Source organism: Lissotriton vulgaris, chromosome 11 (genome assembly GCF_964263255.1).
Source record: "Lissotriton vulgaris chromosome 11, aLisVul1.2, whole genome shotgun sequence".
Lineage (NCBI taxonomy): Eukaryota > Metazoa > Chordata > Amphibia > Caudata > Salamandridae > Lissotriton > Lissotriton vulgaris.
This window is the reverse complement of record NC_141699.1, coordinates 1,085,941,779-1,085,954,913: the sequence shown is the minus strand read 5'-3', so window position 1 is coordinate 1,085,954,913 and position 13,135 is coordinate 1,085,941,779. Positions and strand designations below refer to the sequence as shown.

Sequence of the window (13,135 nt, the reverse complement as noted above, 5' to 3'; positions counted from 1 at the left end):
TCTATGAAAGTTCCAACACTGGGGCAAGTACAAATGTATAAAAATGTACAGTTGGCATACCAAAATACTATTTCTCCTAGGGGAAACTAGTAAGTATTATTGTAGGGGGTCACCAGAGAGCCAAGCACCTGGGGTGGCTCGGCTGGTCAAGAAATAGTCCCGTCATTTTTCCACCCTTGGCAGGCTTGTGACTTCTATCCCACCGGCTGCCTGAGATCATACCTCTGCCTCCGTGGCACATTGAGTGTCAGGTTACTGGGAGGTGACTGTCGATCCAGTCTTCCTTTGGCGGCAGAAGAGACATGCCGGATGTCTGCCGTTGGTACTCAGGGCAGCTGGTGCTGATGCAAAATGGACTGCCCAGGTGGACAGAGAGAGAGAAAAGTAAACACCAATCCCATATTCAAAGAGTAAACAGAAATTTGTCAGTAGACAATGCCTGACATTTGACCTCTGCTTAAAAGCACCTGCAAATGTGTCAAGATTAACAAAGAATTTATAGGGATCCTTGTTTATTGCTCGGACTTTCCCAACCCACCAAAAATCAGCTTGCGAACCATAGTTTGTGAAAAATTGTATACTAGCACATGGCGATTAAAAAAATCCCTAAATACTGAGGGCCAGGGCCGTTTCTAGGTGTTGTGCCGCCCTAGGCGAGAATTGAAAAATGCCGCCCCCTCCCTTTTTCTACCATCACTCTCTCACCATTGCCTTTGTAACGTTTGGTCTTTGAGTGTCCTCCATATATTGCAGTATTATACCTCTATGTTTACTGTGTACAGGGGCGCAACTAGGTCTTAATTTCGGGGGGGGGCTATCATGGCAGAGGAAGGGGCGTGGCTAATGTAAATCAATGGGGCGGAGCTAAAATGGCAGATAATCAGGATCGGTTAATGCTCAGGTCAAGCTGAGAAAAAAATGTGGTGAATTCTACATTTGAAACTGGACAACAATTAAAGCACACATTTTTGTTAGTTTGATGCATTGCCCCCCAAAACCCATACTCACCCTGAATCTTAAAATTTCCCCTGGCACACCAAAACACATACCCACGCTGAACCCTAAAATTAACCCCTTCACACCCTAAAACCCATACCCGCCCTGAAATCTGTAATTACCCCTGGCACCCCAAAACCCATACCCATCCTATCCCTAAAATTATCCCTCCCCGGCACCCCAAAACCCATACCCACCCCACACCCTAAAATTACCCCCTGGCACCCCAAAACCCAATACCACCCTGAACTCTAAAATCACCCCCCTGGAGCCCCAAAACCCATACCCGCCCTGAACCTTAAATTACCCCTGGCACCCCAGAAACCATACCCATGCTGAACCATAAATTCCCCCTTGCCCCCCAAAATCCAAACCCACCCTGAACCTTAAAATTACCCCAGGCACCCCAAAACCCATACCGATGCTGAACCATAAATTCCCATCTGGCACCCCATAACCCATACCCACCATGAACCCTAAAATAGCCCCCTGACATCCCAAACCCACACCTGCCCTAAACCCTAAAATTACCCCTGGCACTATAAAACACATACCCACGCTGAACCCTAAAATTAATCCCATGGCACCTCAAAACCCACACCCACCCTGAACCTTACAATTACCCCTGGCACCCCAAACCCCATACCCATGAACCCTAAAATTACCCCTGGCACACCAAAACACATACCCACGCTGAACCCTAAAATGTCCCCTGGCACCCCATACCCACCCTGAACCATAAATTCCCCGCTGGCACCCCATAACCTATACCCACCCTGAACCCTAAAATTGCCCCCTGACACCCCAAAACCCACACCTGCCCTGGACCCTAAAATTACCCCTTTCACACCAAAACACATACCCACGCTGAACCCTAAAATGTCCCCTGGCACCCCATACCCACCCTGAACCCTAAAATAGCCCCCTGACATCCCAAAACCCACACCTGCCCTAAACCTTAAAATTACCCCTGGCACCCCAAAACCCATACCCATGCTGAACCATAAATTCCCCCCGGCACCCCATAACCTATACCCACCCTGAACCATAAATTTCCCCCTGACACCCCAAAACCCACACCTGCCCTGAACCCTAAAATTACCCCTGGCACACCAAAACACATACCCACGCTGAACCCTAAAATGTCCCCTGGCACCCCATACCCACCCTAAACCCTAAAATAGCCCCCTGACATCCCAAAACCCACACCTGCCCTCAACCCTAAAATTACCCCTTGCACACCAAAACACATACCCACGCTGAACCCTAAAATGTCCCCTGGCACCCCGTACCCACCCTGAACCCTAAAATAGCCCCCTGACATCCCAAAACCCACACCTGCCCTAAACCCTAAAATTACCCCTGGCACCCCAAAACCCATACCCATGCTGAACCATAAATTCCCCCCGGCACCCCATAACCCATACCCACCCTGAACCATAAATTCCCCCCTGGCACCCCATAACCCATACCCACCCTGAACCCTAAAATTGCCCCCTGACACCCCAAAACTCACACCTGCCCTGAACCCTAAAATTACCCCTGGCACACCAAAACACATACCCGCTCAGAACCCTAAAATTACCCCCTGGCACACCAATCCGTAACCCACCCGTAACCCACCCTGAACCATAAAATTACTCCCTGGCACCCTAAAACCCACACCCACCCTGAACTCTAAAATTACCCACTAGCACCCCAAAAAAAAATGAACACTACAAACTTACACTACATTTGCATATTTGGAGGGGACTGTCCTCTTTGACGTTTCTATGTATGTAAGTCAAGAACAACATTCACAGTAACCAAGGGGCATATGTATGAAAGTTTGGTTTTGCTATTCTCAAATAGCAAATTTTAGAGAATCGCTATTTGAGAATGGCAAAACGAGATGTATGTAGGATTTGCAAAAAAAATTGTGAATCCTACATATTCCATAATTGTGAATCGCAAAGTGCGATTCACAATTACGGAAACCCTCTCCATTCATTCCTATGGGCCTAGAGGCCTATAGGAATGAATGGGAAGACATTCTCAATTTGGGCCATATGTATCATCAAACCAATTTGCATTTCCAAAATAGCGAATTTTAAGGAATTGCTATTTTGGAAATGCAAAATAGTATGTATGAACAAAATCGCTTTTATATAGCGATTCCTTACCATTCCTAATTTGCGATTAGCAAATTGCTAATTGCAAATTACCCATTAATTTCTATGGGCCAGGAGGCCCATAGGAATGAAGGGGCAATTTGCGATTAGCAATTAGCTAATCGCAAATTAGGAATTTTTTCAAGGGTGCAGGGGTGTCTCAAGAACACCCTGCTGCACCCCTGAAAAAGACATTTGGGGGCATATGGCGCACATACATGCCCTAAGGGCATGTATGGGCGTCATATGGCACCTTTGGTTTGTTTGAAAAAAGCATTATTAAAAGAATTCGCAACTTACCACCAACTGGAAGTTGGTGGCAATTTGCGATTCCTTAATGGCATTTTTTTCTTTTTTTTTCTCTGATACATTGCATTTAAGGAATCGCAAAATTTGCGATTCCTTAAGTGCAATCGCAAAATAAGGAATAGCAATTTTTGCGATTCCTTATTTTGATGCAAAAAATGTTTGATACATACCATTTAGGTATTTAGCATTCGCAAAGGCCGAAATTCGCAGAATTTCGGCCTTTGCGAATGCTAAATGGCTTGATACATATGGCCCCTAGATATGTAGGCAGTATGTAATGCTGTGCTGAAAAATGCATTAAAGTTACTGGAACTTACACAAAAAACTGCTGCCTGACAACAGGGGGAAAGGGATGGCCAGTGCAGGTGAAGCTTTTCCTTTGTAAATTAATTCCTGCTGGCGTCATAGCCCAGGGGTTGCTGTCTGCGCACTTGTATGAAATACACATCTATACAAGTGCACAGACAGCACCCCATGGGCTATGACGCCAGCAGAAATTCCTTTACAAAGGAAAAGCATCACCTTAACTGGCCAGCCCTTTCCCCCTGCTGTGCACTTCACACCCCATGCTCACAAGCGATCAAGTGCTTAAGTGAAATCCCTGCCTTCAGGCAAGGATTTCACCTCGCGGCGCCACCGTAAAGGAAAACAAGAGGTGGGGGCAGGAGGTCACTCACTGAAGCAGAGGCTGGCTGGCTCGGGCTGCTGGGCCTCTCAGAAAGCATTAAAAAAAACATTCTCCGATCGGATGCTATCTTGCACCATTTCAGTGCGTGTAATCTTAGCCCGGGCAGAGGAGGCGACGGGGGGGGGGGGGGGGGGGGGGGGGGGGGGCTGAAGCCCGGTGAGCCCAATGGGTGTTGCGCGCCTGACTGTGTACGCTTTTGTAACCTCCACCATATACTGTAGGGCTGCTGCCCAATAATATAATTTTAATTCTGGTAGTGCCCAGCCTCCCCTATCCCTTGGGAGCGCCATAAATCGTAGTGCACTTCTAGTTTTTCCCTTGGACCAAATGAATCTATTATTCATAGATTCTAGAATCTTAAACCAACTATTTTTAAAAAACAACGGGACTGCCCTAAATATATATAAAAACTTCGGCAATATCAGCATCTTTATAATATTAGCACGACCAAATATAGATAGGTGCAGGTTATGGAGCCTGTCTAAATCCCTTCTCACTTTACTAATTACTAGCAGCCCGTCCCGACGTTGTCCGGGGGAGAAAAGTAATGTGTGAAAAAATATTATGAAGCTTTTAATATTTCTCGGTACTGCCCCCTGTTGAATGTGCCTATTTATTTTCCCTGTCTGCCCCCTGTGCAGGCCCTTGCAAATGTAACTGTTGGTTGGTTGCCCCCTGTTCAATGTGCTTTTTTTTTTCCGGGCTGCCCCCTGTGCAGTCCCTTGCAACAGCTTTATACGGCCTCGTTGTGGAATGTAATAGAGGCTTGTGGAATTGAGCGTTTGGATGTTCCCCTGGCCTCTGAGTTTTTTTTGTGTTCAAAGTAGTGCTGATTTATTTATTATCGCGTTCGTGGCCCTGCCAGCAATGTTTACAGGGAGTGTTCTGAGCACGTTTTTTTAGCTTCCCCCTTGCAAGAACGTTAGACGGTAGTAAAGCGCCGTGAATTAACGTGCAATGAGACTTGTTCTTTTCCTGAATATTTCCCTGGCCGCCCTCTGTGAAGCACCTTCCAACAACAGTGCGCGAGTCCGGTAATGGCTTTTAATGAGCGTAGATGATGCCTCGTTGTAGAATGTGAAAGCATAGCTGCCAAGGTTTCAGATTGCCATGTGTGACATTTTCATAATTTCAGTGTAATTATGAGTGACATTTCAGCGACTATGAGTGACACTTTCTTGCGGACAAAATTAAGCAATGAAGACGATCAACACATGTAAATATCAGAAATAACACCACAAAGAGTGTTCCAATCGAAACACGTCAGTCTTTGAATAAACTACTACGGCAACTATATCTCACAATGCAAGCTTTCCTCTGTGTGTGACCAAGACGCTCTTGCTCTATCTATCCCTCTCCTCTGTCTCTTTTTATCCCTCTCCTCTCTCACACGCTCTCTATCCCTCTCCTGCCTTTATCCCTCCCCCTCACTCTCTCCCTCTCTTTATTGCTTTCTTTATCCCTTTCCTCTCTCTTTATCCTGCTCCTCTCTTTTTATCCCTCTCCCCTCTCTCACACACTGTCTGTCTCTTTTTATCCCTCTCCTCTCTCATGCGCTCCCTCTCTAGACATTTCCTGTGTTTATTCCCCTCCCCCCTTGCATGTTCTCGCTCTCTATCCCTCTCCTGCCTTTATCCCTCCCCCTCTCTCTCTCCCTCTCTTTATTGCTTTCTTTATTCCTCTCCTCTCTTTTTATCCTGCTCCTCTCTTTTTATCCCTCTCCCCTCTCTCACACACTGTCTGTCTCTTTTTATCCCTCTCCTCTCTCACGTGCTCACTCTTTAGACCTCTCCTGTGTTTATTCCCCTCCCCCTTGCATGTTCTCTCTCTCTATCCCTCTCCTCTCTATCCTTTCATCCCTCTCCTATCCTTTCATCCCTCTCCTGTCTGTCTCTTTTTATCCCTCTCCTCTCTCATGCGCTCACTCTCTAGCCCGCTCCTCTCTGTCATTATCCCTCTCCCCCTCTCTCACCAGGTTGCACTGTTTGCTTTGATCGGAAAACGTTAATTTTGAGTCATTTTACTCGATAGAGGCCGCCTTGCAAATACAGATGAAGCACCATTTTCACACAGTTGTGAAAAATTTCACCTTGCCTTTAAATATCCGTCATGAAAAATGAAAACATTTTTGGCAAACAGCTACGCACCTGCACTCACTCAGCCTTAGCAGTGTAAGTTGCTGTTCCAAAAATCCCAAACAACGCTCTGTACTACCCGCTTCTCTTGGGCCTACCTTCCTTCCACAGAGGCACCTGCTCCGGTCTGTTTTTCACTGGTCACAACTTACTGCGCACTTTTAATTGTTGCGCATGACTGACATTAGTGGTCCTGCTCTTTGATTCTCTGAGGGTGTTGTCTCGACACTTATACTCCATTTTTTTAAAGGATCGAGTCTCTGTATACGAAGACAGAAAAGGGGCCCTTTAGTACTGCAGAGACCTGTACAGCTGCAATGAGCAGCAGCCTCACTCTGCCTGTACCTTCCATCAGACACAGGCTCCAGCACGATCCCTCGACCGGCCCCGGGTCGGAAATAATTATTTACTGGCAGGGGAGATATTTTAGCCCCACTGCAACAGACTGAAGGCGCGATCTGTAGTGCTGCCAGCCAGCCGAGCACCATGATTCCGGTGCACCTGCCGCCCGCAAACCAGTGAGCTGTGCAGCCAGCCTCTACCTCTCAGTTGGGACGGACCCCGGGCTCCCTGCGGCCGGCCCGACCGGCCTGGTGCCAACAGCCATGATTGTGCACATATTGAAAAAAACAATGTTTATGCTCATCAAGCAAAACGATGTTTTTGCTCCAGAAGGCTACATGTATAAAACGGTGTGGGAAGGTTTTGTGCTGCGATTGGATGGCTGTTTGGTGGAAGGGGCGGGCAAGAGTGTTACGCGATTGGATGTTACTGTTCCTTTTCTGGTCGAAGCCGCGCCCCTTTGTTTATCTTGGCTCGGAACCCTTATGGAGGAAGTGATTACCGAATTTGCCGACCTCTTTTAGTGCACATTTGTGGAAAACTAAGTTTATGCTCCTGAAGGAAAATGATGTTTATGCTCTCAAGGCTATGTGCATAAAACGGTGGTTATCGCTCCTGAAGTGGACGTGCATGCAGAAGTAGCTGTGTTGTGTGTGTGCTTGTGTGTGGTTGCAGTAGTGAAGTTGCTGTGTTGTGTGTGGTTGCAGAATCTGTTGCTTTGTGTGTGCTTGAGTGCTTGAAACCGAGCGAATGGGACATGCCCCTCTGCCAATATTACCGCCCACATTGAGAACAACGCCCACAAGGAACTACTTTCTCCGGAATGTTGCTTGCCCTTCGTAATGTATATGTTGTACAAATGTATAGCCTATGTCCTTCTGCTGCAACTGCCCTTTCCAACGCTGTATTGGGTGTTGTGATTGGTGCTGTGGTTCCCGAGTTTACCTGGCCAAAAGGTGCAAGTTCTCTCTTTATAATAGTAGTATAGATAGGGGTTATGTTTAATTCAACCAAATTATCTAAATCTGGGGTGATTATAATCCCTAAATATGTGCCTGACTGCGCCACCCGATGATCATAACACACCACATTTTGATTCTTAATTATTTGTGTCTTGGAAGTGTTTAACGAGTAACCTGACACTTTGCCAAAATTCTGTGCCTCCAATTCCACATATGTTATAGCCTCTGTGGGGTTTGGTGTAAGAACCGCCACATTATCGGCATATGCTAGTATCTTACATTCCCCCCTATGTGTAATTAATGGAGCGATGTTCTCGTTCATTCCCATTCTGCGGATCAACGGATCCAAATACATAGCAAAGAGCAAGGGGGAGCACGGACACCCCTGCCTTGTTCCCCTCTTAATTTGTAGTGGCAAAGTTGCTGCTGCATTTACCCTAATGCAGGCTGCCGGGCCACTATACAGTGTTCTTATAGCCGTAACAAAACCCTCCCCAAACCCTGCCCTTCTTAAAATACACCATAGGTAGTCCCAGGAGACCCGATCGAACGCTTTCTCCGCATCTAACAGCATTACTGCCATCGGGCCCTCTGTAACTTCCATAGTGTCAAATAAAGTAATGAATTTCCGAACATGATGTGTAGTGCCCCTCCCTGGAACAAAACCATGTTGGTTCCGGCTAACTAATGTATCTATGACACTTGCGAACCATATTGCAGGTGCCTTGGAGTAAACCTTTGTGTCGGCATTCATTAAAGTTATTGGCCTGTATGACCCGGGTTCACTAGATGGCTTCCCCTTCTTTTAAATAATAACTATGTCTGCCCCAGCCCATGAACCTGGTATAGATGCCCCTATCTGCGCTTGTTGTATCGTGTTTATCATATCCTTGCCCAATATGTTCCAAAATACCTTAAAAAATTCTAATGGTATTTGATCCGGTCCCGCAGCCTTTCCAGATGGGAGACTCATCATAGCTGCTTTTATCTCCTCTGGTTCTAGAGGGGTATCCAACCTCTGCCGTTCATGCTCCCCTAAAGTCACCAGTGGAATATCTTGTAAATATGCTGCTATTTCCTCAAGATCCTTTCCTTGTTGGTCATCATATAGAGCTGCGTAATATTGCCTGAATACTTCCCTGACCCCGTGGGCATCTGTAATTAACTTCCCTGTATTATTCTTGATTTCCCTTACCTCTCCTATCACCGCCTTTTGCCCTGCCCGTACCGCTAACATGCGCCCCACCGTTTCACTAGCCTCATGGCATTTTTCCCTGTTTGCCATATATATCTTAGCAGCTTTTATTGCTATATACTCTTCCACATCCATTTTTGCCTTCGCTACTTTTATAAGAGCATGCTCCAATGAATGACCTGTTGAAACACCTTCGCTCAACTCTTCCTCAACTTCCAGTAGCGCCCTATTTAATGCCAGATTTCTGAGCTGTTCTTGCCTTCGTTTGTTAACATTATAACTCAGGGTTTCTCCCCGCACTCCCGCCTTAAAACTGTCCCAGACCGTGCCCACCGCTGCACTGCCCCTATTTATCTCCAGAAATACTTCAATCCAATGTGTCATGTGCTGTACATAATTATCATCTTCCATAAGCCCTCTCTCAAAAGTCCATACTCTCACCCCACTGTTGGTTGCTGACAAAGATATTTTTAGGATCAAGGGGTTGTGGTCAGAGAGTATGCGAGGTAACCTCTCAATTTCAGATATAGAGAGAAGAGCACTGGAAACCATAAAGTAATCTAATCGTACGCACACCCTGTGTGGCGCTGAATAGTATGTAAACCCCTTCTCACCTGGCTTCAGACTATCCCAAGCATCTATTAACGCATTGTTTCTTGCAAGGGTACAAACTGCTTGGCAGACCCTCCTTTTCCTACCTTGATATCTAGAATAAGATCCTATCCCTAACCCATCTGCCCCATTGATATTAAAACCCCTGCGAGGACAATACTAGGGGCCCAGGTAGCTAATTTGACATCTAGAAATTCAAAATTTTCCGGGTCATCCCCCGTTGATCCATAGACTGAACCAAGTGTAATCCATTCCCCATTAATTAGGCACTCTACTAGGGCCCACCTGCCCCATTTATCTTCCAATTTTTACCTGGTGACCGTATCCCTACATCTGGATAATATAGCCACTCCCCTATTTCTTGAGCCCTGTTTTGAAAAAGCTAATACTGAAAACCCTAACTGATCCAGAAGATACATTTCCGTTGCCATAATATGTGTCTCCTGGAGAAGTAGAAAGTCCACCCTCATATTTTTTAATAGAATAGAGACCTTTTGTCTCTTCTGTCTCTCATTCAAACCGCAAACATTCCAAGTCAAAATTCGGATACCCATTAAAATACATCTGGTGATTGTCCTAGCCACCTCAACCTACAAATTACATTAAAAAATGTTGCACTGTGAAATTGCTTACTACATTCACCTCCTTGTTCTTTCTTATGCTTTGTTTTGCACCCGTATGCTGTGCCCTGTACCCTCCCCCTCCCCCTTTCCCCTCCCCCTCCCTTGGGATCCCACCCTGATGAGCCCCTCCCCCTACTGGCAAATAGGTCAATCCTGACCTATATGTGGCGACTGTGACCCCGGATTTGTCGTTCCCCATCCTCTCCCTTCCCCTTTTTTTCCCCCTCCCTCATTATAGTGCTGCCACTCCTTGTTTTTCTCAGCGTTTTCTTGTAGCTTAGATCTGACCCCTTAGTAGTAATACAACCTCCTTCTATTGTTGTGACTTACGATTCACTTGGGTCGCCAAAGCCATTGTACCGGACTGCCCTCTATTCTCTTTCAACCATGCCAAATACTCTTGGGCCTTAATCTCTGAATAAAATATCTTAAACTGCCCATTTCTAACCACTTTAAGGCGACTGGGAAACATTAAATAAGCCTCACATCCTAAGGTATGGAATGGTGTCCCATAGACTTTGTACCGCATCTCGCGTGTGAGTTCACACTCTGCACACGCGTTCCGTGGGCCTCCTGCTCCTTACCTAAGGTTAGGGTAGTGTAGTCCCAGCGATCCTACAGCCTCTGGGAATCTTCATTTCTTCTATCGTTCACCTTATACCATTTACTTAGTATATGGTTTGCCGTGCCCCAAAGGCACCATTGTAATTTGTGCGACTTATTGTATTTAGACTTGTCATGTGCTTAGCCCTCTGATCTCATAAAGAGTTCAGATGTGTTTGTTAGTAATAAATATATTGTTTATTTTCATAACAACCTGTGTGGTGTCCTTTCACTTGGTATTCAAGGGGTTATATGTGGTAAAACAGCTGGCTTCACATGCCAAAAGAGTTTAGCCTAAGACTGCTTTGTCCATGCTACCATTAGGATAGCTGGTCTATAAGGTTGACTTACAACCAATCACCATAAGGGTTGTTTGGACTGATACAAGGTGATCACTAGAACTAGTGAGCATCATATATCAGGCCAACTTCTCACATTGGCGTGCAGCGGTTGGGATTTGAGCTTGCTGTTGTTTTTACCAAATATAATCTTGAGATATCATTTGAAAGATCACATAAGGTACCATAGGTACATATAACAAGCTTATAAATACTCTGAGTTCTACTGAACCAGCTGTTGTAGTAGAAAGGGCCTAGCACACCCTGACTACAACTCTTAGCAAGGGATCAGTAGGAAACCCCATAGTGTAGGTAAGTGCACCACTTACACCTCACTAGAAAGCATGTCTTTCACAGGAGAGAACACAGTGACTCCCCTTGTGATTAGTGACACTCTACAGGTCCTTTCCAGATATGCGGCACTCAGCTTCCAGGAGATGAGACAATTGTGTACCTCCAGGAAATTGAAACAGGGTTCTAACCCTACCCTTCCTTTTCTGTTAGGTCTCTTAGAGATATATATTACTAGAATGGCTTCTAACCCAGGCCACTCAGATCCAGCAGATGGAAGCATGCCTCCCTTAGAAGATGACTCTAACCTCCCTGAAACAGAAGATGTAGATGGTAGGGAAGATGGGAACTCCTCTGATGGAGAGGTAGACAATGGCCAGGTTTTAGTCAGCAGACTTACAAAGGCCAACTTAAGCCTACATGGGGATGGAACTGGGGGAGCCGCAGACCTATCCACAAGCAGGCCTAACCTTGGGAATAGAAGAGGTAGATGTCACTCCAGAGACTCTAACAAATCTATTCACTCCCATGTCTCTCATACATCTTCTCAGAGGGGGATGACTTCCCCTCAGAGAAGAGAACATGAGGCAAAGATGAAGGAAGTTAATCTGAGGATCCAAAGGGAAGAACTTGCCCCTGCCAAGGAGAAACTTGCCTTTGCCAGAGAGCAGAAATTGAGTGGGTTAGAACCCACTGGTGGCAGCAGTATCCCTAGGGATAAAGACAGGAGTTTTGATAATAGACACCTGAGTAAAATAGTGCCCTCCTATAAGGTAGGAGATGACATCCACAAATGGATGACTGCTCTGGAGAGGGCCTGCAAAGTACAGCAGGTACCCCAGAGTCAGTGGGCAGCTATATTGTGGCTCTCCTTTGAAGATAAAGGTAGAGATAAGCTCCTCACTGTTAGAGATGAGGATGCTAATGATTACCAAGTCCTGAAAAATGCACTGATTGATGGGGTTGGTCTAACAACTGAACAGTACAGGTTGATGTTCAGAGACACCCAAAAAACTCAGGCTCAGGATTGGACTGACTTTGTTGATTGTGCCACTAAGGCTTTGGAAGGCTGGTTACTGGGAAGTAAAGTTACTGATTACACATGATTGTACAATCTTATTATGAGAGAACAAATCTTAAATAATTGTCAGAACCAGTTGTTGCCTCAGCACCTGATTGACTCAGATCTGACCTCTCCCCAAGAATTGGGAAAGAAGGCAGACAGATGGGTCAGAACAAGGGTCAAGCAGCAGAACCAGAACCATGGTGGTGGCCAGAAGAAAGCAGACCAAAAGGGTAGTAATCAGAATCAACAAAATGACCAGAAGTCTTCAACAGGGCCCCAACAATCTAAGGAGGGTGGGTCCCAGAATTCACAAAAGAAGAAGACTGATGTTCCAAGAAAACCATGGTGCCAGTACTGTAAAAGTAAGACTCACTGGTTTAGTGAGTGCACCAAGAAAGGCTCAGCTCCTACCACTACTGCCCCTAAGGCACCTGCACCCCCTAGTACAGTTAGTAGTGGTAGTGTACCACCCAAGGCTATATAGTTGGGTTAACCCTGGGAACTGAGGTGGGTTCTGACTTAGTCAGAATACCTACTCAGGCTGTTCTTGTTTGTAGTGGGGACATGGATATGACCCCTACTGTAAGTCCCAGTACTCTGGGCAAATACAGGCAAACGCCTTTAATCAATGGAAAAATGGTTCAGGCCTACAGGGACACATGTGCCAGTGTCACTATGGTGACACCAGCCTTTGTGGACCCTGATCAGATCATACTAGGTTCAGACTACCTAGTGACCAATGCTAGCAACGTCACTACCAATCACAGTATGGCAGTTGTTAACTTCTCCTGGGGAGGGGTAGCTGGCCTCAAAAAGGGTTGTAGT

The 13,135-nt window shown here is 46.0% G+C and overlaps 1 protein-coding gene across 2 annotated transcripts in view; it reads left to right on the top strand.

The window, feature by feature from the left end:
• Positions 1–13,135, top strand: part of LOC147684183 (cytochrome P450 2J2-like) — a 326,697-nt gene that overhangs the window by 168,135 nt on the left and 145,427 nt on the right. The gene's annotated exons all lie outside the window — the stretch shown is intronic.